General features: G+C 45.5%; 1 long non-coding RNA gene across 1 annotated transcript in view; it reads right to left on the reverse strand.

The window, feature by feature from the left end:
* Positions 1-250: 250 nt before the first annotated feature.
* The window catches only part of LOC129058361 (uncharacterized), a 50,300-nt gene continuing 25,588 nt past the window's right edge, over positions 251-24,962 (reverse strand). The window contains exon 3 of the long non-coding RNA XR_008523474.1: positions 251-894. This is a non-coding gene — a long non-coding RNA (uncharacterized LOC129058361). The remainder of the gene's footprint in view (positions 895-24,962) is intronic.

Consider the following 24,962-nt stretch of genomic DNA (forward strand, 5'->3'; position numbering starts at 1 on the left):
TATCTTTAGGTAGTAGGGTTTTGGGAGATATTTGTCTTTTTTATAATTTTCTGTATTTCCAATACAGAAAATGAAGGTGTATCATTCTTAGAAAAAATACAAGTGTGTATCATTCTTGGAAATTTACTTAAAATGAATGTGTATCATTCTTAGAAAAAAATATTAAAATTATTTAAAAGAAACAAAATTTTGGTCTTAAATATGTGTATTCTTTTCACATCTCATTTTTCAGATACATGAAATGGCAGCTACGAAACATCTTAAAAGGTCAGAAAATAAATGATTTGTTGGCTTGAGGTCAGCCAACAATAAAAAATTTGGATGATCGAAACAGTTTGACAGATATACAACAGTTTACCTTAATTTTAGTAAGGCTGAAGAGAAAAAAATGTATAAAGGTTTTCAAATGAAGAACCTGGCCCGACTGGCATGTGTCCTTATTATGATCTCAGTGTGTCCGTCTTGCAGAGGGCTTAAAGATGATCCACATCAGCCCCCACATTATACAGACAGGTAAGGCATTTGCTCCAGGTCTGGGAACTGGTTACAGCAAAGCCAGGACTAGAACCCTGTGTCCAGCTCTAGCTCCCGTCTCAGGGCCAAAGCTACAAGGACACCCGCCCTCTCCGTGTGACCATGGAGGATGCTGGGGCTGAGATTTCCTTCCTGGAGCACTCCAGGTATGCATTCTGATGGCTCATGCTACTTTCTTCTCAGTGGCGGTCCTTGGCTCTAGAATGTGATCTCCTTGGAGATAAACATGGCACTAGGCCTGTGGATCCTGTCTGGAGTGGGCAGAGCTTCTTCCAGAATACCAGGGCTTCCTGCCGCGTTCTCTTCACTGCATGGCAGTTTGTCTGTGTTCTCTGAAGTACTCTTCTGGGTTAATTTGCCCTAAGGGAGGAGAGCAGAGATTGGAAAAGTCAAAATATTAGATTATGTGAATATCACTTATAAGTTACTTGGAAATTCAATTCTACTACTATCCCCTGAGAAGAACTGTCCTCGCTGCTGGATCTTTGAGGGGAGGAAGGAGGGTGATGAAAGGGAAGAGGAAGATGCTGTAGACACTGCCGCTGCCCTCCAGTGTCTCAGAATCCGAGTGGGGGAATAGTCAATGGGAAGAAGGAGCTGTAAAACAAGGCAGCCTAGAAGAATGTGAAAAGGTACAAGCCAAATACAACACCAGCAGACTCAACAGAGATTGTTTAGTTTGGAGGGAGGAGGTCCCTAAAGGCTTCCAGGAAAGGATGGCATTTGAGATAGGTCTTTGGGAAATAGGATGTCAACATTTAGAGACAGAGAAAGGGGCATTTGAGGTTGAGGGAGCTGTGAGTGACAGTATGGTCAATGTAGATGCAGAACAGCCTTGGGGGTGGAACTAGAAACAGGTAAGGGGCCACTGTGGCTGGAACTCAGTGCACATAGGAAAATATGAAGAGAAGGTGTTGGAGGGATGTGGGGTCATGGTTTGAGGTGCTTGAAGAACCCATAAAAGTATCTGGACTTATCCTACATGCAAAAAGGAGGTGTTGGCTGCAGGATTTTGAGGTGAGCTGTGCTTTAGGAATTTTTTTTTCACATTGGAGGGGAAAAGACTAGAGTCAGAAGCAGTCATTTTAGAGAGAAGAAATAATCGTGATGACAGGAAGATCCCAGGCCCCCTCCTTCCAGCTGGCAAGGAGAGAAACCAAGCTCTTTGGTTCTTCTTAGACTTTGTGGCTGCTCTTACAACTTGCTGAGAGAAACTTCTGAGCTGGTGTTTCAGCAGCTTTAGTTAGAAACCAGGAAAAGTAAGTAGTGACGTTGGTGGCCCCTCTGGGATGGATGGAAGGCTGGCGTCCTCCCCACTACCAGGCAGGAGAAATTGTGCTCCCACGCTAACAGCTGGGACCCCAGTGTAGTCCTGAGTCGGCGACTGTAAAGCTACATTTTCCAACTAAGGGATGCCTCAGGAAATAATAAATCTCTCAGGATTTATGGGTCAGAAAATTCTTTCAGGAGAGAAAATAGAGAAGAGGTAAAGCAGAGATGGGGCAAGGCAGGAGAGCAGCTGCCCAGGACCCTCCTGGCACAAATATTGGGCTTGGTTGAGTTGGAGAGTTGCCCATCAGAACTCATGGCTGAGAAGGACTTGAAGGATAATCTAATAGGATCTCTCTTTTGCTTTTCCCTTCATTGAACTCATGGTTCCTTCTCTGCAAAATAAGAAGGTTGAACTAAATGACCTCCAGGGTCTTTGCCTCCAGATTATTTGATGCTTGTGGTGAAGCCAGTCTTCTCACTAAGGACTCTGATTATGCCACGTGCCTCATTTTCCCCAGCTGAAAATGCAATCAACCGAGTCACCTATCACCCATGTTTGGGCTGAGGATTAACGATGAGAGGACATCTGTAGACTTCCCTCGGAGGGATACAGCTGGTCCTGATTACCTCTTATTTACTGTCTTTTTACTCTGGAGACGGCCCACATACTCACCCTAAGGAACAATGACAGAAGCATGCAGACCATCCCAACACACCCTCCAAAACACCCCCAGCCCAGCAGCCAGTTGCCATGCACAAAATGCATAAATCCACAAACACAGACTCGGGCACACACATATGCACACGCACACACGTCCTCTTTCTTCCCCTTTTCTGCCTGGTGTCTGTCAAACAGTGCATCCTCTTCATTCTCAGAGATCTGAGACCGGCCTTGTTCTGGAGTTGGTGAATTCCAGCACACCCCCTGCCTTCATTCCAAGCTGGAGCTCCGGGTGCCGTCAGCAGATGGCGCCCGGAGCTCTCAAACGACTGGGTGAACGCCTCGGGCCTGAACTTCTGGCCTCCCCACTCCCACCCTTGGAATGGGATAATTTGGGAGTCATCTGTGGGAGGGCTGCCAAGGCCTTAAATTTACTACTTGGAGCTGGGATAATTTTCCCCAGACGGGGCATGGAGGGGGAGACAGGAGGAAGGAAACAGGGTGGGGGCTGCAGACCTGGTCAGGGCCAGGACAGCTCCAGCTCTGCCAGCCAAAGAAGGCCTCACTGCAAGGCCCCATCCAAAGGGGTGTCTGAAACAAGGGCAGGTCACACCCTGGAGGGGGAAATGCTTTCACTGGTTTGAAAACCCAGGAGAACAGAAGGATTTACAGACAAAAAATAAAGCCAACAAGAGCTTCCAAATCATGTCTATCCCTCCCACTTCCAATCTCTGACTCATCTTCTAAGCCCAGTTTCAACCTCACCTACTGTGTGAAGCTGTCCCTGACCCACACACCTCCTGTCAGCATTAACCATTCATTTCCTTTTAACTTTTTATTCTGGAATTTTCCAAGCATATACAAAAATAGAGAATATGATATAACAAACTCTCATATACCCATCCCCAGCTTTAATAATGACAATTATCAATGTTTTGCCAAATTGTTCATCTATTCTCCAACTTTTTTCTGGAATATTTTAAAGCAAATCCCAGACATCATATCATCTCACCCCAAAACACTTAAGATTTTTTTCCCTAGAGTTACTTATTTATTTATTTATTTATTTTGAGATGGAGTCTTGCTCTGTCGCCCAGGCTGGAGTACAGTGGTGTGAACTTGGTTCACAGCAACCTCCGCCTCCCAGATTCAAGTGATTCTCCTGTCTCAGCCTCCTGAGTAGCTGTGATTACAGGCTCCCGCCACCCTGCCTAGTTAATTTTTGTATTTTTTGTAGAGACAGGGTTTCTCCATGTTTGCCAGGCTGGTCTCGAACTCCTGACCTCAGGTGATCTGCCTGCTTTGGACTTTCAAAGTGCTGGGATTACAGGCATGAGCCACCGCTCCTGGCTTTCCCTAGAGTATTTTAAAACAACCTAGACATCTGCATGCATCTCTAACTGAGAAGGACTGCTTTCCCTTTAACATAACCACTTGCCATTATTATATCTAACGTTTACAATCATTCTTTATGGCACTTAGCTCCCTGTGGCATTTGTCATGGATCGTTTGGTGTGAGAGTTACACTGAACACAAGTGTGTATCCCCTCCATTTGACTGTTTGGAGCATGGATCAGACCTCACTTATTCTGGAGTTCTCATGGACTCTGAACAGCACCTGCTCAGAAGCCCTGGAAAGTCAGAGCACAATTAAGGACATTTGCTCTAAGAAGACACTCTCACGGTTATCGCTGGAACCCAGAGTCCCTCCAGCTGGAAATGTGAAGTCAAAGGAGGAAATTGTTCTTAGGCTGAGTCACAAGACTCGTGTCCTTTTCTCCTGAGGTAGATAAGAGACACACACACAGGCAGATACACACCTCATGGCTCCAGGAGCTGCAGAGGCAGAGAATGCAAAAAATGTGGTGGTGCCAGCCGCAGCGAGGTCTGGAAATGCCTTCTTAATTGAGCTTTTCTGGGAGCTGCACAGGCTGGCTGGAGGAAGGACAGGAATGGAGGGGAGAGTGAGGTGGAAGGGGCCACGAAGGGCCATGTCTGAGATGGGGCCCAGGGGTCTTTGATCCTACTTCGTTTGTCATGAGTTTAGAGACCCAGAAAAAAGAGCCTTGAAGTTCTTCCAATAAAGCACTGGTACCTGAAAAATGCCCGTCAGGACAGAATTGCTCCATCTTTGAATGGTTCTGTCTATAGGAAAGTCTTTTCTAATAGGAGCCCAAGTCTGTTTTCTTGCAGCTTTCACCCACTGGGGCCACTCTGAACAAATTTAGTGGTTTGGCAGGAATGATTTGTGGTGGGGATGGGACTCAGAAACCTCTGCAGGGTGCCTAGTAAGTGCTAGACATCTTGCATGCATTAAGTCATAAACCAGAAAACCCCGGAGAGACGTTTGCCGTGGATATTACTGTCCCATGTTGCAGATGAGGAAAGGGGCTCTGGGAAGTCTGCACCTTGCCCAGGACACAGGTCCACCCAGCTTTTGTCTAGCCTGTCTTCTGGTTTCCCTTCAGATGGCTGGAAACACGGCTCCTGGCTCCTCGAGCCCTCTGGTCTCTGGGCTTCAGACCTCCCTTACAGCACATACTTTCCCAGCCCATCATGACCAGCTTCTGGGGTTCCCTCTGTTTGGTCTGCAACCCTCTTCAGTGAGATCCCAGACAGGGACATAAGCATTCTTGTTGCTTTGCTGGGAAAGCATGATATGCCAGCCAGCAACCGATGTACATCATCATTTGCTTGAAGAAATAACATGAGCTTGTGACTCCTGGCCAAACTCTGGGTAGCAGGAGGAGCACAGTCTGAGGTCAAAGGATGTCACAACTCTCAGCCAGGCTGGCTGAGACAGGTTCTAAAACAACCATCTCCAACTACTGCTCTCCTACTCCCAGGACCCGGAGCCACTGACCCTGCCATGGAACAGGTTGCATGATGTTTTAAATCAAATTGTATTTATTCTTTGGTAAATAGGTAATATGTTCTCGTGGTTTAAAGTTTAAAATGGTACCAACAATATAAAGTAGAAATCCTCCCTCCTACTCCTTCCTCCCATCACCCATCTTCCACTTCTAGGAACAATGTTTCCAGCTTCTGGTGCATTCCTTCAGATGTAGTCATCATGGATACAATGCAAATAAGTAGGTATATGTGTATCCCTATTCCTTTTTCCTTTTTAAATACAAAACCAGTATATTATACTGTTTACCACTGCCCTCCCCTTTAAAAAGTTTTTTAGATTTTTTGTAGAGATTGGATCTTGAGATGTTGCCCAGGCTATCTTGAATTCCTGGCCTCAAGCGATCTTTCACCTCGGCCTCCCAAAGTGCTGGGATTGTAGTTGTGAGCCACTTGAACTCCTCCTTTTTTTCACTTTGCACATATACCTTCAAGTTTGTGACTTGAAGGGGTTTAAATTTACCCTCTTCTGCACCAGTGATCCAAATGTGAACCCTACACTGTGCACTCAAGACAAAACACAATGCAGGCTGGGCATGGTGGCTCATACCTGTAATCCCAGCACTTTGGGAGGCTGAGACACACAGAGAGCCTGAGCCCAGGAGTTCAAGACAAGCCTGGGCAATACAGTGAGACCTTATCTCTAGAAGAAAAAGAAAAACAAAAAGCAGACCTAGTGTTATGTGCTTGCAGTCCCAGCTACTCAGGAGATTGAGATGGGAGGACCACTTTGGCCCAGGAGGTAGAGGTTGCAGCGAGCTGTGATCACACCACTGCATTCCTGGACTGCAGAGTGAGACTCTGTCAAAAAAAAAAAAAAAAAAAAAGAGAGAGATGAAACTCTCATTTAATGCTTGTTAGACAGATAATCTCCACATAGATATAAAGAGATGACTGCAGATACATTCTTTTTTGCATCTCCCATGTACATTTTCCAAGAGATTTTGCACTGCTCTTTGGGGGATGTGACTCCTACTTTATAAGGACAGTAATCATCCAGGAACTGACATGATTTATCCAAACTAAGCTGCTGCCCTATTTGAGCTACTCTGATTTTGTGCTTTGGAGGCATTAGAGTTGAGCATCTGAGAACAGAGAGACTTGGCTGAGTTTTCTAAATAATCACTTCAATATACACAGATGTGCTAGGAAGAAGTCATGCTGTCAATATGATGCGGTCAAAGGACTCAGATTTTTCCTTTCACCTTGAACTGAAGTTGACACATGCACCAAATCATTTTTTTCTAAGCTTTCTTTTAGCTTCCATGGCTGCAAAGCAGTGATAATTCAACTTGCTATTAGGGTTTTAAGTACTCCAAGGTATTAAATACCTAGCATTAAACAGTACAAAAATATATTTTTAAAAATACCAACTAGGAAAGTGCTAAAATGACACTCTGTCTTTGCCTAAGTATACTATGAGAAATGGAAAAGCTGGCCTCTGGGGGGCCATCTGCTGAGCCCAGGAGTCTAGGAACCTTCGATGATATATGTGCAATCACTGAATTATGCTGGAGAAAAGATCTAAAACAGACATGGTTTCAGAACATTCATGATAAATGGTTCTTCACAAATTGAAGCTGATTATTTCTCTCCCTCACATTCCCAAAGAGGTGGTCTCTGCTTTTAAGCCGAGTTCATTCCTGGAAACTCCATCTTAAAGGGAAATCCTAGTCTGATTGTATAGTTAAGGGTCTCTCTCTTCAAACATGTTCAGTCTCATGAGAGAACTGAATGGATGAAAGTGACAGGAAGGAAGAATAGGCACATTTAGACCATGTCAAACAAGGGTGGCAAAAACTGAAGTCTGCTTGAAATGATGCTCTGTGAAGAGAATGCAGTTTCGTATAACGAACAATTGGTGCAGTTATTGAATAATGTGGATGGCCGTTGAAGTGAAAAAGTACAGATGGAGACACAGTAAGACCTGACGCATGCCTGGGAGATTTAGAAAATGGTTCCCCAGGCTGGGAGCGGTGGCTCACGCCTGTAATCCCAGCACTTTGGGAGGCTGAGGTGGTTGGATCACGAGGTCAGGAGATCGAGACCATCCTGGCCAACATGGTGAAACCCCGTCTCTACTAAAAATACAAAATTAGCTGGGTGTGGTGGCGCATGCCTGTAATCCCAGCTACTCGGGAGGCTGAGGCAGGAGAATCACTTGAACCCGGGAGTCGGAGGTTGCAGTGAGCCGAGATCGCGCCACTGCACTCCAGCCTGGCATCAGAGCAAGACTCTGTCTAAAAAAAAAAAAAAAAAAGAAAAAACGGTTCCCCAAATGGAGCCCACTGTGCTGCCCCCAGCTTTCTCTTCCCTTCACCTGGGCCCTTCTTCTACCCTGAGTATCTTGGTCCAGGGTAAGGGACAACTGTCATAGAAAGCCTTTCTGTGCCTCAGTTTTCTTCATAGGAAAGTGGCCGTGCAGCATTCCAAGGACATTCGCCAAATGCTGCAGAGCCTGGGAACCAACCGCCTCCCTTCCAAGCCTGATGGGAGAAATGGCCTCCCTTCTAAGCCTGATGGACCTGGGACATCTGAGACCAGAAAACCAGAGGCCAGCTGATTACATGTTAATAGTTAGCTGATATGAGAAGGTCTCTTGAAAGAGTTCAAGACCAGTCTGGGAAACATATGGCGACCACATATCTACAAATAGTAAAATAAGTTAGCTGGGCATGTGCCTGTCGTCCCAGCTACTCAGGAGGCTAAGATGGGAGGATCACTTGAGCTCAGGAAGTTGAGGCTGCAGTAGCTATGATTGTGCCACTGCATTCCAGCCTTGGTAAGAGAGCAAGACTTCATTTCAAAAAAAAGAAAATGTCCTATAATCCCTGCACTTTGGGAGCCTGAGGTGGGCGGATCATGAGGTCAAGAAATGGAGACCATCCTGGCCAACATGGTGAAACCCTGTCTCTACTAAAAATACAAAAATTAGCTGGGCGTGGTGGCACATGCCTGTAATCCCAGCTACTCGGGAGGCTGAGGCAGGAGAATCCCTTGAACCTGGGAGGCGGAGGTTGCAGTGAGCCGAGATTGCGCCACTGCACTCCAGCCTGGGTGACAGAGTGAGATTCCATCTAAAAAGAAAGAAAGAAAGAAAAGAAAGAAAGAAAGAGAGAAAGAAAGAAAGAAAGAAAGAAAGAAAGAAAGAAAGAAAGAAAGAAAGAAAGAAAGAAAGAAAGAAAGAAAGAAAGAAAGAAAGAAAAGAAAAGAAAGAAAAAGAGAAGTTAGCTGTGGTGTTAGCTGGGCCAAACTAAGAACACCAAGTCAGTTTTGTCTATGTTTTACATCTACAATTTTAAATATCAAATTTAAACATTGAAGAGTTTTTTTTTTTCCTTTGAACTGGTGAGTGGCTTTGGCTCCCAGCAGAACACATGGAGAGAAAGCAATGAACTGTCTGTGGAGTGAGTGTGCATTAAAACATGGAATGAGGATCTCCCCCACTGGGCGGGGAGACTCGGACAAAGCTGCCAGAGGCTGCTGGCAAGAGATATCCACTGGTTCTAGACCTGGCGGAGAGCGCTGGAGGTGGGTGGGAAGGTGGGGGTTGGGGAGCGTGTTGGAGTTGGGCTTGGGTCATTGTAGGTGAGCTGGCGTGGTTCTCTCTAGGGAAAGTACCAGAGAGGCCTGGCTCTGGGGAAGTTGGAGGTTTTACTCCCTGGCATCATCTGCAGTCGAGAGTGATCTGGCAGATACTATCTCTCCCAACGAACTTGGCAAGGGTCTGGTCCTGCGTGAGGAGGCAAGGAGTTCTCTTGGATCAGGTAAGCACACGCAGGTGAGGCAGCACACAAGAGCTCCATGCCTGCTCTGCAGACAGAGGGAGGTTAGCATCCAGAAGAGGCAACTACACACAGCTGCCACCCCATTCGATACTTCTCTCAAGGCACACGGGCGGTGTGGCAGAGCCTGTTCCTTGCTGACCAGTGTCCATTCCCCCTTTCTTCCTTAGTATCGGATTCCAGTTTTATATGGAGTGGTGATGAGACTACATTTCCAGCCCTCCTTGCAGGAAGGATGGCCAACGAGATGCAAGCACAAGTCATGAGGTGGGTCTTCAAGGGGCCCGACTTGGTAGGCAGAGCACTGTGTTGGCCTTTGGCGTTCCCTGTATTCCTCTGCGGAGGACTCTGCAGTAGACCATGAGGTTACAGGGCTGATGCGAGACTTGTGCTCTAGTAATGATTGATCATTTTGTAGGCTGCAGCCTATCTACAGATGTCTTTTAGATGGGCAAGTAAACTCCCAATTTGGCAAAGTCACTCCGATTAGGACTCTTACTACCAGCTAAACAGAATTCCTAACTGATCCAGATGGACTTGGAGAGAAAAGAGCTCCCAGTCACTGGAGATGTGCAAGCATCAGTGGCAGGGGTTAGTGGGGCGAGGGGCCTGGCAGGGGCTGGGTGGGCAAGTGCAGGACTAGAAGTATTTGATATTTGGTGACTCTCTGTGAGGTGTTCAAATCCCAGCCTGCTGGGGCTATTGGTTAAATGGTTTTAGTCTGAGCCTTAAAACAACAACAGGCTCAAAAGAGAAGAAATTCATCACAAATTAGGGGCCCATTTGTGTCACCTGCCTCTAAAGTCAGAGGCTTTGCAACAGAAGCAGCCCTGTGTTGCTGGGAGAAGGTGGCTTCACGGACACTCCCGTTTCAGTGTGACTGCCTTTGGGGCCTACAGAGGGCTCTAAGGAACTACGGGATCTTGTTGCCTCTGTGGCGGGGTCAGCGCTCAGACCTCCAGCCACCCCTAGCCAGCAAGAAGAAGGAATGGGGCTGGGGCTGAGACAAGGGTCGGTTATAATGGGTAGAAATGAAATCGCCCCTTCCCCATTCTTCTTAAAGATCTAAAATGCAGAGCACCTGATTTTAAAGTTCAGAAGAAAATGTCTCCCCTCCGCAATGAGAGCTTGACATTTCTGTCCCTGAATCTTAGACTAGAAAGGGGCCTTGGAGATCAGCCAGTCCCCACTATTCATTCAGCAGATGAGAAACTGGAGGCCCAAGAAGGAAAGTGATGGATCCAAAGCGAGGCAGGGTGTTAGCAGCAGGGCTGGGCCGCAGGCTGGGCCTTCCAACTTCCAGCAGAGTGTTCTTTCCACCACACCACACCCACCGTCTTGGCCATGTTTGTTCTCTTTTCTGGCCCTGGGGGGACTCTGGCAGGGCTGGGGGTCTGATGTGAACTGGAATCTGTTCAATTTCACCTCTCATTGCTCCTGCCAGCTCGCCAGCTCTGGCTGATGGAGGCAATTAGAACCAGACATCCCATAAGGGCATTCCAGAAAGATCTCTTAAAATTCCACAGCAGCTGGGGACTTGCCTTTCCCTGCAGGGATCATCTGGTGTGTAAATACCTAGCTGTGTAAGGCACAGGGTTGGGGGCCATGCTTACACACACACAGTCTCTCAACCCACATTCACCCACAGATAGAAAAATAGAGAAATATTCAGTAGGAATTCCTTTCCTTTCTGCCTCCCAAAGAGAGAAGTGAAGAATTTACAGGCCACCCTGGGAACATTTAATTACTTGCTGCTGAGGGATGGGCACTGTATTTGCACTGGGCAGTGGGTGGCAGAGGGTGGGGGACATCCCTGGTTTTCTTCCTTGCACTGCAGGGGGCTGCTTCCCACCACTGGGTTCTGAGGAAGGCCAAGCAGTGTTTGTGGCCAGCTTAGCAAATATGCAGTCCAGGAGCCTGGCTGAAAGGTGTTGCCTCAGTTTATCTGTGGGAGCCCTGAGGCACCAAAAGACAAAATGGCAGAGCAAGAAACTTCAACCCAAGACCACTGGCTTTCATTAACCTGTTCAATGATCTCCAGTGACTGTAACATCAAAACTGAAGGGCAGACCCTGGCTCATGAGTTGATGGAGCCCTCTTTCTCAGGGCTCCCATTTCACAGTTGTCACCAGTCAACCTTGCTTTGGCCAACAAGTGCTGCTGTTAAGTTGGCCAGTGTTCAAGTAGATCCAGAGGGCCTTTTGTTAGAAGTCAGTGGGAAACAGCCAAAGCATTGCAAAGGCAGATGGGAAAACCGAACACGTTCTCTAATCTGAGGGAGCACCTAGTTCCATTGTGATTCACAGGAGGCTAGAAGGGGAAGGAAAGGGTCATCATTCTGACAAGTCTACATACCAAATTGGTTGCAGAGCTTAAGAGAGAGCCCACATCTTCTGTTTCCCAGACTAGAGTGTTTTCAACACCATCACACCACCACTCCCAACTCCTCCCTTTGAGGTTGCATTTGGCCTGAATATCCCATGAGAATAGTGTAAAACAGTGTTAAAAAATTAAATCAGGTCATGATTACTATAATTTTTTATTAGGTAGGCCCAATAACTCTGAGCACCTTTTGAAAATCTGTCCTGGGACTTGTGGTTAATTGGTGATTAATCACCAATCCATTTATTAGATGATTTCACATTACCAATTGACGTTTTCTCTCTGTACTCCCCATTTTCCAGTGATCTCTTGCTGACATCCCTTAGATCTTCTATCTGTGTTCCAGATGTGGCATTTTGCAGACTAGCACTCAGCGAGAGAAGAATGAATCCATCAGTTCGTTCTGCTGATGATTTTTGTGTTTGGAAGTAGAAGTGCGTTTGTTTATTTACTTATTCAATATCAAACACTCGCTGGTGCTGGGAAAGGTGCCAGGTGCTGGGGTAGGAGTTGGGGAATAGAGGGACAAAGAACTTGGTTTTAAGGGATTTAAATTTTGGTAGAGGGAGACGGAATGTACCCACAATTAGCTCTAATATAGAAAATAAGCCCTACAAGAGACGGAAAGTTGAAGTGAGCTCAGAGGGAAAAATCACTTGGAGAATAGGTGGGAGAGCAATCACGGAGGAGTTCCTGGAGGTGGTGGCATTAAAGCGATGCCTAGAAGGATGAGTGCTTCTGCTGTGCAGAGACTGGGGAGGTGGAAAAAGGGGGGCAAGGCATTCTAGGTGGGGTAAGGCAAACAGGAAGGAGAGCCATGGCTTGTCTAGTAATCATGAGAGGGTCAGTTTGGCTGATTAAGCTGGTCAGCTGGAGGCAGTCCTTGGATGGTGATGGATATCAGGTGGGGAAGTTTGGGCATCAGGCATGGGGAAACCACCATGGCTTCCTGAGTGGACAAGCCACGTGGGCATCACTACCCTTGAGAAGAGTGAGCAGCAGCAGCGTGGACAGGGTGGGCATGCACACGCTGTGATCAGCCTTGCCCCGGGGCACCTCTCTGTCCTGCAGTCACTCAGAGCTCTGCTGTGTGTCCATCTCTCCCACTCCCCCAGCATGAATCCATAGACCCCAAGAAAGACCTGCAGTGTCTTGTGTTTGAATGATGACCCCCTGGCAGAACTCAAACCATGTGCCCTGCTGAATGGAGCTCTCTTTTTCCTTTCCATAAAACCAGAGAAATATGTAGAAACCTCAAAGGTGATCAATTCTGACATCCAGTTGATGCTTAGATTTCCTCCATTGCTTCTCTGCAAAGTGATTGTCTGTTCCATGCTTAAATATCTCCAGTGATGGTGAGCTCACTACTTCAAAAGGCAGTCCATACTCAGGGTAGTCCTGGACTCACTAATAGAATGGACAGAGCCTGCACCATCCCCATTTCTGCCTCACCCTCGCCAGCTAGCACTGTGACAAGACATCTGTCCACGTGTGTTGAATAGCCCTGAAAGAGAGAGATCCCCTTACCCCAGAGCACATGAATTTCCCAGAAGGTCCCTGGAGTCAAAATCTGGTATTAATTTTACTCCTGTTTGAGCAGCACTTTAGAGTTTGCAAACAGCTTTCACAGGCTTTATTGTCTAGCGCCCACAACACCACTGTGAACAATGCTGTGGCATTTCCATTGTATGTATCAGGAAACAACTCCAAAAGGAACTCATTCCAGTTGAACACTGTGTCAAGGTCAAAGCCAGGATCCTACTCCCGTTCCTTCTGACTCTAAATCTTGGAATTTTCTCAGCAAACCAGGTAAGGAGGGAAGTCTGTCCCCAAACACTAGCCTTGGGATTTTTTTTTTTCATTAAACAACATATTATGGATATAATTAGTTGAATCAAAGGGGCAGGATGGTGTGTGTGTGTGTGTGTTTGTGTGTGCATGCATGCAAGGCCATGGACATGCCCATGGAGGTACTTTATACTAAGCTGAAATACTTGACTAGCAGGTTTCCTCTTCCTGTTTCTCTTCTAGAAGTCTTACCATGTCCCTGTCTCAGGGCACTCAGCCCCAAAGCGGTGGAGCCAGAGCACTCCCATCAGCACCACATGCTGAGCAATTGAGCTAGCATGCTGATAGAGGCCGGGACGACACAGGCCTTGTGGTTGATAACAGGATGAGTACTGAGGGCCATCAGCCCATAAGTTCTTTGCTCGTCTATCCTAGAAAAAGGAATGTTTTCAAATACCTCCGCTATCAATCACCAAGAAAAAAACATTTGTTATTCATTGTTTTTTGTGTCCTCTGATGTAACGTTTTATCCAGGAGTTCAGGGGCCTCAGTTTCTTTATTTGTAAAATGGGCATAGGTGTGTGTGTGGCAGGGCGGGGGGGGGGGGGGTGGGGAGGTAACCATGGAAACATTGGACCAGTTGTTCAAAAGGGACCTTCTCAGTTCTAGGTATTTGTTTTGTCTGGTTTGGTTTTGAAATGGAGTCTTGCTTTTGTCGCCCAGACTGGAGTGCAATGGCACGATCTCGGCTCACTGCAACCTCCGCCTCCCGGGGTCAAGCGATTCTCCTGCCTCAGCCTCCCAAGTAGCTGGGATTACAGGCACCTGCCACCACGCCCAGCTAATTTTTGTATTTTTAGTAGAGATGGGGTTTTGCCATGTTGGCCAGGCTGGTCTTGAACTCCTGACCTCGTGATCCGCCACCTCAGCCTCACCCAAAGTACTGGGATTACAGGCCTAAGCCACTGCACCCAGCCCCTTCTAGGTTCTGAAAGAGGGAAAAAATTGTAACGTGGTTCCAAAATTGACAGTGACCCAGGTGTAGTGATGAAGGAATAGATTCATGCATGTCCAGTTGCCAAAGACAGAGAACTTCCAGGCGGCCCTGGGGCTGTGCTTGTCTGCCCAGTGAGGGGATGCATGAGGAGACTGCAGAGACCGCTCCTAACAGGGCTGCTGTGTGATCCCACCAAAACATTGCAAAGAACTTGTTACAGAGTTTGGGCGAATTGCTGTCCACAGTTTCAAATAAGATGTTGCAGAATGACAACATCAGGGTGGCAAGATATGTCCAAAAGAATACTGAAGCAAGACAGAAGACGGCTGGAGGTTAGACTTATGAACTGGGTGGGGCTGATGATGGCGAGGAGGAGAGAGAGGGTCAGCTCATTCAGAAACACCCAAGGGAAGAGCACCAGGAATCCAAAAGGGGTTGCCCTGTAGGGCACCTGCCCAGGGATGTGTGGACAAAAGATCTGGCTTCAAGCCAGCCTCACCACTTACTAGCTGTATGACTCTGAACAATTAATAGCACCTGCCTCAGACTCAGTTTCTTCAGTGGGGAAATGGGAAGAATACTCCCTACCTTACAGAGCTGCTGAGAGAGTTAAATTACATGGAATATGTGGAAATGCTTGAGTCCATTCATACATTCAGCAAGCATGTGTTATGTGCCTACTGTTTGCCTGGAAAATAGTAAGTACTCTATCACTATATTAAAAATATAAAGTCAGATAGAAAATGCATTCTTTGAAGTCTAGAATAATCCCTAGGTATTAGGGAAGTTGGTAAATGAAACCATCAAAAAGATAGGTGAGTTGTTATTTTGGGTATTCGTTGGCGGAGAGAGCTGAGCTATTCAGTGAATTCTGGTACTGGCAAGATTAAATGGAGGGGAAGCATGGAAAGAAGCCATCTCCTCCAACAAAGAAGAAAGACAAAGGCCTGAGCTTTCACAGCCTGAGCTTGGGCTATTTAAACCAGTGTTGTAACATTTTTCTTTTCTTTTTCTTTTCTTTTCTTTTTTTTTCTTTTCTTTTATATACACAGGTTTTGGGGCTCTATCATCTTTGCCACAACACTGGACACAGAAGGCTTCTGTAATCATGTTTCAGCCCATTTGTTCCTCATTTGGGATCCTTAGAATTTTTAGGGGTCCATGAGGATTGGAGTAGGGATTTGTGACATATTTTCAAAATTTCAAACATCCTATAAGAAACCATGTGTCCTTACAATGAGGTTTTATTTGGCTAGAAGAAGATTAACCAGTCATGTTGATCAGAGGCTCTGGCGTATGCTTTGATGAATAAAAAGGAGAAACAAAATAAAGGCTGCTGCTTAACAAGTTCAGTGTGTTGAGAAGTCAAAATTCTTTCAAACATAGAGCATAGAGCAGTTTGGAGATATAATAAAGAAAGAGTAAACATATAATTGAGAATGTTAGTACCACTTCAACCCAACTCTCCCATTTTCCAGTTGAAGACCCAGAGGCCAGGGAAGTAAAGACATTTCTAAGGTCAGAGCTGGTCAGTGACGAAGCCAGACCCAGAGCCCAGGTCACTAGGCCACGGGGCTTTTTACTGCCTCAGTGCTCGTGAGCCTGGTTTTAAAACTGACTACATTGATCTGGAGGTGTTAGTGAAAACAAGTCACCCTCCTAAAGTCACTGCCTGGGTATCAAAGGCAAGAAGGATGCTACAGAGGACTTTTCCTTGGGCTTCTCTTCATTTGAGTGCAGTCACCTGATGGATTGTTAGTCCAGCTCATGTTTGGCTGATGTAATTTCCCAAGGCAAGGACAAGACTGACAGGCATGAACGCCCGGGGAGGTCCTTGGGGGAGATGAACATCCTCTCTTTATCTTCAAAGCAAATGTTCAGGAAGAGAAATGGCAACACTTCCCAGAATTCAGGCTGAAGCAAAACACAGATGACATATCGGACTGGCATCTCACCCGTGAGATGGGGAGACGTGACTGTCAGGGGTCGCTGAGGAAATGAATGAGTAAATTTATCTTACAGAGGTCAGTAAATAAGGGAGTGGGATATGTAAGAAACAGCTCCTGTCTATAAAAGGAGCACATGGATAAATCTAGGTTTTCCAAACAGAGGGACTCAAAGTTGTGTGTTGTTGAAGAAAGGTATTTAGTTGAAACGTCTTCCTCAAGGTTATTGGTAAATAGCCAAAACTAGGGCACAAGAATTCTGGGAAAATTAGATGAGATGAATTTAGTTTCACAATGGCTAAGGGGTCATGTATTTCCATTCGGGAAGGCTATAGATGCTTCATTCAGCAGCATCTAATGATTACATTTGGAACACGCGATTGCTGTTTCTGTTTTGGGGGCTATCACAATTTAATGAAATATCTGGTTTGGATTTCTTCAGGCAGTTGGTCTCTTCAGTTTCCACAGATTTAAGATTCTATCCTCTCCCTGCTTTCTTCCAATGAAGTTGACGTACTGTGATTCCAACTGGATAAACTTAATAGTCACACATAACTTTTGACTAGAAATAGGTGGATTGTAAGTAATCACTTAGTCTTACTTTTTGAAGATCTAAAGTCATGTGGAAGCCTAAGTGGCTGTTTGAACCCAGACATCACTCCTAAAGGCATTCCTTTTCTTTATCCCCTCATTCCACAAACACTTATTAATCACCGACGGCAAGTGAGGCACCGGGAAAGGCACGGGAGGAGGGGCTCCGGGTGTGGGAGGATGGCCAAACACACGGTCCTCACACCAAGTAGTAAGTAGTCCTTACTACACAGAATCTGGTAGAGAAGTTGGAAAGTGAGTTCTTCCCAGCAATGATTAGCATTCTAACTATCACATCTCAACAAGTATTTAATGAGTTAGAAAATGCTCGCGGCAAAACTGTGGATACAATATGCTTTGAATGAGAATATATTGGTCTCCTTCCATGACACACATGCTCCAGAAGCCCAGATGTCAGCCACAGCACTGCCCTCTCTGCTTGGAACTAACCCTTCACCAAGCCCCGGAGATGATGGTGTCCTCGTGGTCCCTGACTCTGTCTGCTTCTTTGTGTCTCCCACTGCCATTTGAGGCGGAGTCATCATCTCTCATCACTACAGCCCCCACATTGCCCAGCTGTGTCCACTCCTGCCTCTTCCACATGGCAGCCTCCTGGATCTTCCAGGAAAGCAAATCTGATTTTTATGCCACCTCTCCCCACAGTGGCTTCTATTGTTCTTGAAGTTAAAACATCTTAAAGTGGCCTGTGAAGCCCTGCACAACCTGGTGTCTCCCTGCCCCCTGCCCCCTGCCCCTGCCCCTCTTTTTTTTTTTTTTTTTTTTTTTGAGATAGAGTCTCCCTCTTCCGCCCAGGCTGGAGTGCAGTGGAGCAATCTTGGCTCACAGCAACCTCTGCCTCCCAGGTTCAAGCAATTCTCCTGCCTCAGCCTCCCGAGTAGCTGGGATTACAGGTGCCCACCACCAGGCCTGACTAACTTTTGTACTTTTAGTAGACACAGGTTTCACCGTGTTGGCCAGGCTGGTCTTGAACTCCTGACCTCAAGTGATCCACCCGCCTCGGCCTCCCAAAGTGCTGGGATTACAGGCGTGAGCCACCCCATCTGGCTGACCTTGACCCTCTTTACTCCAGCCACACTGCTGTTCTTCCATTCCCCCATACTCACAGGGTCCCTCCTCTCATAGGGCCTTTGTATATTCGACTCCCGCCAACAAATCCCATTCTTCCCCTCTTCATCTGGCTATTGCTGACTCATCCTTTAAGTATAAAACTACTTGTCATTCTCCTGGGAAAAATATCCTCCACCCCTCTGTCTACATTAAATTTTCCACTTACATGCAACTAGAGCTTCATGTGCATCTTCTTTATAGCCCTAAAGGCACTTCATCTTTACTTTTGTGTGTAGTTATTTGATTAATGTCCAGTTCTCCTATTAGACTGTGAACTCATGAGAACAGGACAAATGACTGTGTCGTACAGTAGTGACTCTCAAATATATTTTGACAGAATGAAGGATGATCTCATGCTTGGCCCCTAGTAGGTGTTCATTAAAGTAGCTGGATGAATATGGGAAGAAGAGAAGCAATAGTAATTAAGAAAGCTGGGTCCCAGCACTTTGGGGGCTGAGGCAGGCAGATCCGTTGAGATCAGGAGTTCGAGACCAGCCTGGCCAACATGGTGAAATGCTGTCTCTACCAAAAATACAAAAATTAGCCAGGCATGGTGGTGGGCACCTGTAATCCAAGCTACACAGGAGGCTGAGGCAGGAGAATCACTTAAACTCAGGAGGCGGAAATTGTAGTGAGTCAAGATCATGCTACTGCACTCTAGCCTGGGTGACAAAGCGAGACTCCATCTCAAAGAAAAAAAAAAACTAGCCAGGCATGGTGGCACATGCCTATAGTCCCAGCTACTCAGGAGGCTGAAGGACAAGAATCGCTTGAACTTGGGAGGTGGAGGTTGCAGTGAGCTGAGATCATGCCACTGAACTCCAGTCTGGGTGACAGATTGAGACTTGGTCTCAAAACAGCAACAAGAAGAAAGCTGACTTCAACAACAAGAAAGCTGCTGACTTGCTCAGTGGCCTGTCCTTCTCCAAGCATCAGGGCTTCCTACTCAGCATGCAGGGGTGAGCCACTCTGCTGCCCACCAGGGGTCTGAAGGACCTGAAGTTGAAACCTAGCTCCCACTGTCTGGCTGTATGATTTTGAGCCTATTTTACTTCTCTGAAAAATTCTTATGTTTAAAGTCTCTCCAAGTTCTAAAAGTTGAGAAATCTGTGAGGGCCTGCACTATACCAGTAGCAGTAAGAATGGAGAGGAGATGGATAAAAGAGAGATTTCACATTAAGTGATGAAGTAAATCAGTGGTTCTTAAAGCAGGATCCCAGACCAACAGCATGAACATCACCTGGGAACTTGCTAGAAATGTAAAGTCCACAGACCCACCCCAGATCTACTGAGTTAGAAACTACAAGGATGGGTCCCAGGAAAAAAAAAAAAAAATTAGCCGGGCATGGTGGTGTGCACCTGTAGTCCCAGCTACTTGGGAGGCTGAGGTAGGGGAATCACTTGAACCTGGGAGGTGGAGGTTTCAGTGAGCTGAGATCAGCCTGGCGACAGATCGAGACTCTGTCCCCCCCCCCCCAAAAAAAAGCCCTCCAGTAGGTTCTGAGGCATGCTCAAGTTTGAGAACCACTAGGTTGGAGGCTGAGGGTGAGGGAGAAGGAAATGTTGAGGGCAGAGGAGGAAATGTAGCCAGCTGGCACTCAGAGCTTGACTTGCCTGTCTCCTAATAGTATTGACTCCCTGACTTGTAGGAGCTGTCTGTAGCGCACAGGGGGTTCGGGGTAGGGATTTTATGTAGGTCATCTATAGACAGAAAACTCACTTTTACGAGGGATATATAGGAAGTTATAATCAGGGAGAAACTCACGTCCTGATTTCATGAGACGTCCCAACACAGCATGAAACAGGACAAGGCCCTGGGAAATGGGACCATCTCATGCACCTGTGTCCTGAAACATCTGGCAATCCCAGACACAGGGAGAGTCAAACAGCACTGAAGAGACTTCACTATTTCCTTTCCCCGGAAACATCCGGGGCCTGAGTGATCCATTTGTGCCTGAGCGATCCCTCTCCTAATAAGGACTCCAATAGGCACTGTACAATTCCCAGGAATGCTTTCTATTCTTGCCAAATAATCAAAACACTGAGGAGGTAGAACCTGGAGGGGGTGTCCAAACACAACCCCACCCATGTCACCACAAAGTTTCGCACAATAAACCCAACATCTGGTTTCTTGTCTGTATGATTACCACTGGGATGCTGTGGAGACCAGGGACCCACTGTTGTAAATCCACAGAACTTGGAACCCAGTCAACTCTTTCCTCACACTGTGCTGACGTATTTTGTGCATGTTTTGGCCATATTATTTTTCTGTTTGCTTGTTGTAATCAATATGGCACACACACACACACACACACACACACATATATGTTGACAACCATTATCTTTATTTTTTAAATATTCTTTTGTACCTGCCAAAGTTTTTTTCAAGGAATACTTGTCATCATTATTAAAATTATTTAAAAGCTAGTGTTCAATGGGAGGGATTCTCTGGAAGATGAGGCTAGAGGAATATGTTCATCTATTTGCTCATTTAAAATACATTTATTGAGTACCTATTATGTCTCAGTCACTGTTCTAGGCACTGGGAGACAGCAGTGAATAACATAAATAACTTCAAGCCCTCATGGAGCTTATAGCCCACTGGGGAAGATAAACTATAAGTGTCATTAGATAAGCAAACAGGACATCAGGCTGTTATATGTGCTGTTAAAAAAAGTGAAGCAAGAACAGAGGGTAGGGAGGGTCAGAGCAGAAGGGACTATTTTATTTTGGGTAGTCAGGGAACGCCTCCATGTAAAGGAATCTAAAAGAAACAAGAGAATGGGCTCTGCAGACATGAGGGCACTCCAGGCAGAGGGAAGGGCAGGTGCAAAGGCCCTGAGATAGGAATTTGCCTTGAGTATGCAAGGGCCCAGTGTGGCTGAGTGGAAGAGGCACCGGAGCGAAGAGCAGAGATGAGTTGAGGGAGATAGAGAAGGGCCAGCTAGCATAGGGCCTTGTAGGCCACTATAATGAATGGTGCTTTTACTCTGAGCAAGGTGGTAATTACAGATTTTGCACACAGGGGTTATATGGTCTGACTTCTGAGTTCTAACAGGAGCACTCTGGCTGCTATTTGAAAATAATAGTAGCTGGGCGCAGTGGCTCATGCCTGTAATTCCAGCACTTTGGGAGGCCAAGGCAGGTGGATCACGAGGTCAAGAGTTCGAGACCAGCCTGGCCAAGATGGTGAAACCCCGTCTCTACTAAAAATACAAAACTTAGCCAGGCATGGTGGCAGTCACCTGTAATCCCAGCTACTTGGGAGGCTGATGCAAGAGAATCGCTTGAATCCGAGAGATGGAGGTTGCAGTGAACCGAGATTGTACCACTGCACTCTAGCCTGGGTGGCAGAGCAAGACTCTGTTTCAAAAAAAAAAAAAAAAAGAAAGAAAGAAAGAAAAAGAAAATAGTAGCATAGCAGGGGAGAAACCAGCAAGCCTAGTCAGGAGGCTTGGCAATAATCTGGTTGAGAGATCAGGAGGTTTGCTTAGGGTGATATGTAGAAGTGGTAAGCAGTAAGAACTCTGAGTCTCTTCCAAAGTTAGAGACAACAGGATTTGCTGGTGGATTGGATGTGGGACAGAGAGAAAAGGTACAGCCAACCAATAAAAGCTACCAAGTTTTTGTTTTTTAGCAACTAGATGAATGGAACTGTCTTTTAGCTGAGACAGGAAGGACTCTGGAGATAGGGAGGATGCATTGGGAGCTCAGTTTGGAGAATTTCAATTTGAGAAGTCAGTAACACATACTGAGGATAGAATTTAGAGAGACGCACTACTGAATGTGTAGTTTAACCCAAAGACAACCTAGAAATACAACTTCCAGTGAAGCTGGGAAAGGTAGACTGCAGGAGAGAAAATTACAGGCAGAAGACACACTGGGAAACCATGACCCTAGAGTTGACGGGAGGCCTCAGCATGACGTGACTGAGGTCAAGGCTGAGAGATGAAGCTAAACCATGTTCCCCAGCAGGTCACGAAGATTGGCAACCCGTGGCTGAGAGATGAAGCTAAACCATGTTCCCCAGCAGGTCACGAAGATTGGCAACCCGTGGCTGAGAGATGAAGCTAAACCATGTTCCCCAGCAGGTCATGAAGATTGGCAACCTGTTACAACAAACACAGTGAAATAAATTCGCATGATCTAGCCGATGGCCCCCTTCTAAAATCATGCCCAGGACATCAAAACTGCAGGGTCACAGAGGAACTGAGGCTGTTATTTCAAGTTCTGACTGTGGGTAAAACACAAGACGTTGCTGATTTGAATATTAATAGATAACACTCCAGCTTCAGTTTAAATACAACTTGGGCCTCTGCATAAGTAAAAACTGAGCAGAGTTTTGCTCTTACCATGCTGTGATCCTGCCATTATCTTCATCTGGCAGGGACTTGCTTTCCTGTTAAAACTTTTAAGCATTCCTTCTGTGCCGTATCTGTTACACAGAGCAATACATAATGGACTAGACAGGGTTGTTGGCCCAGATGACAAAACCAGATGTGATATGGAAGTTTTTTTCCTATAACCACACATACATCTTTGGCCTCACACAGCTGTTCATTGTAAATAGGAAGATTCACACAATGGGCGAGATGGGGTGCAAAACCCACTATCCACATTCCTTTAGGGGTAGGAAGTGGAGAAGGGGCATTCCTCAGGTCTTGCCTCCTGGCCCTGGCAGGTGTGAGCTGTTGCCTACAGGATGTGATCTGCAGATTGTGAAGGGGCCACTTTCTAGAGGACAGCATGGTAGCGAAAACCTCTTGGGATGGGAACCTGGGCCCCAGTGCTGCCGTTTCATGTCCCGAGATTTGGGACAAGTCACGTCAGCACTCCAAGCCTCAGTGTGCTCATCCCATGCAGTGGGGATGAGAGAGTCCTTGTCCTAAAAATGTCTTTCGTCCTAAAAATGTCTTTCTCGGGTTTTTAAAGTCAGGATTATGTTGGCCTTATAAAATGAGATGGGAAATGGTCATTTCCTTTCTTTTTTCTGAGAGCTTCTGTAAAATGGGTCTATAAGTATTTGATAGAATTTACCAGTGAGACCATCTGTGTCTGAAGTTTTCTTTGTGGGAATGTTTTTGAATAAGATGATGAATTGAAATTTTTAAATAGAAATTGGGCTGCTTAGATTTTCTGTTTCTTGTTGAGTCAGCGTTGGTAAGTTATGTTTTTCGAGACATATGTTCCTTGAAATAAATTATTGACTTTGTTGACAGAGTTCATAGTATTCTTTTATTATCCTTTTAATATCTGTAGGATCTATAGGATATCCCCTCTTTCATCCTTGAAATGAGTCATTTATGTTTACTTTACTTTTTTCTTGATTAATTAATAAGGATTTGTAAAGTTTATTAATCTTGTCAAAGAATAAAGTGTGGCTTTGCCAATTGTTTCTATTTGGAGTATGGTTTTTATTTCATTGCTTTCTGGTCTTTCATTTATTTCTTTTTTCTTATGTTCATAATTTTTTTCTCTCTTTTAGATTTAATGTGCTCTTTTTCCAGCTTTCTAAGGTAAATACTTAGATCATTGATTTTAAACCTTTCTTCTTTTTAATATAAGCATTTAAGCTATAAATTACCATTTAAGCAATGCTTTAGCTGCATACCATACATTTTGGTATATTGTTTGTATATTCATTATCAGTCAGTTCAAAATATTTTCTTTTTTCTTTCTTTCTTTTTTTTTTTTTTTTTTTAAGACACAGTCTCTCTCTGTTGCCCAGGCTGGAGTGCTGTGGCACAGTCTCGGCTCACTGCAGCCTCTACCTCCCAGGTTCAAGTGATTCTTATGCCTCAGCCACCCAAATAGTTGGCATTACAGGCATGCTCCACCAAGCCTGGCCAATTTTTGTGTTTTTAGTAGAGACCGGATTTCACCATGTTGGTCAGGCTGGTCTCAAACTCTTGGCCTCAAGTGATCCGCCCACCTCGGCCTCCCAAAGTGCTTGGATTACAGGTGTGAGCCACCACGCCTGGCCTCAAAATATTTTCTAACTTCCCTTTTAATTAATTATTTGACCTAGGTCAAAGTGTGAAGCTTGTTATTTAATTTCTAAATATTTGGAGGATTTTCTAGGTATCTTATTGTAATTGGTTTCTAGCTTAGTTTTGTTTGCTGGAAGAACACATTCTATAATACTTCAATTATTGGAAACATTTTGAGATATATTTTGGGCCTCAGCAAATGTTTGATCTCAGTGAATGTTCTATTTGCAGCTGAAAATGATGTGTATTTATACTTATTGGGTGTGGAAAGTTCTATAAATATCAATTAAGTTGTGTTGTTTGGATCTATATCTTTACTATTTACTTTTTTGTATACTTGTCCTATTAATTACCAAGAGAGGGATTCATAGCAAGTTTTTTTAAAGCATAAATCAGAATACGGCCTTCCCAGTGTAAATTCCTCAAAGTCATCTTAGTGCATTTAGAATAAAATCTAATCTAGCCTGGGCAACATGGCAAAACCCTGTCTCTACAAAAAATACAGAAAAAATTAACCAGACAGGGTGGTACACGCCTGTGGTCTGAGCTACTTGGGAGGGTGAGGTGGGAGGCAGAGGTTGCAGTGAGCTGAGATCACGCTATTGCACTCCAGCCTGGGTGACAGAGTGAGAGCCTGTGTCAAAAGAAAAAAAAAAAAGGAATGAAATAGAATCTTCCCCTGACCTGTAAGAGACTATATAATTCATTTCACGTCCTTCCCTCAGATCTCCTCTTCTAGGACACCAGCCTCCTCCCCACCCTAAACACTAATTATACACCAGTCACTCTGGCTCTTTCTCTGTTCTCTGAACCCACTAAATCTATTCCCACCTCAGGACTTTTGCATTTGCTTTTATTGTTCCCTTAGCGTGGGCTTATATCTTCACCCAGATGATCGCATGGCTGCCTCCTTCACACCCCGTAAACCCAAATGTCATTGCCCCAGAGATATCTCCCAGGACCTCTCTATCTGGAGCA

This window comes from Pongo abelii, chromosome 2 (genome assembly GCF_028885655.2).
Source record: "Pongo abelii isolate AG06213 chromosome 2, NHGRI_mPonAbe1-v2.0_pri, whole genome shotgun sequence".
Classification (NCBI taxonomy): Eukaryota; Metazoa; Chordata; class Mammalia; order Primates; family Hominidae; genus Pongo; species Pongo abelii.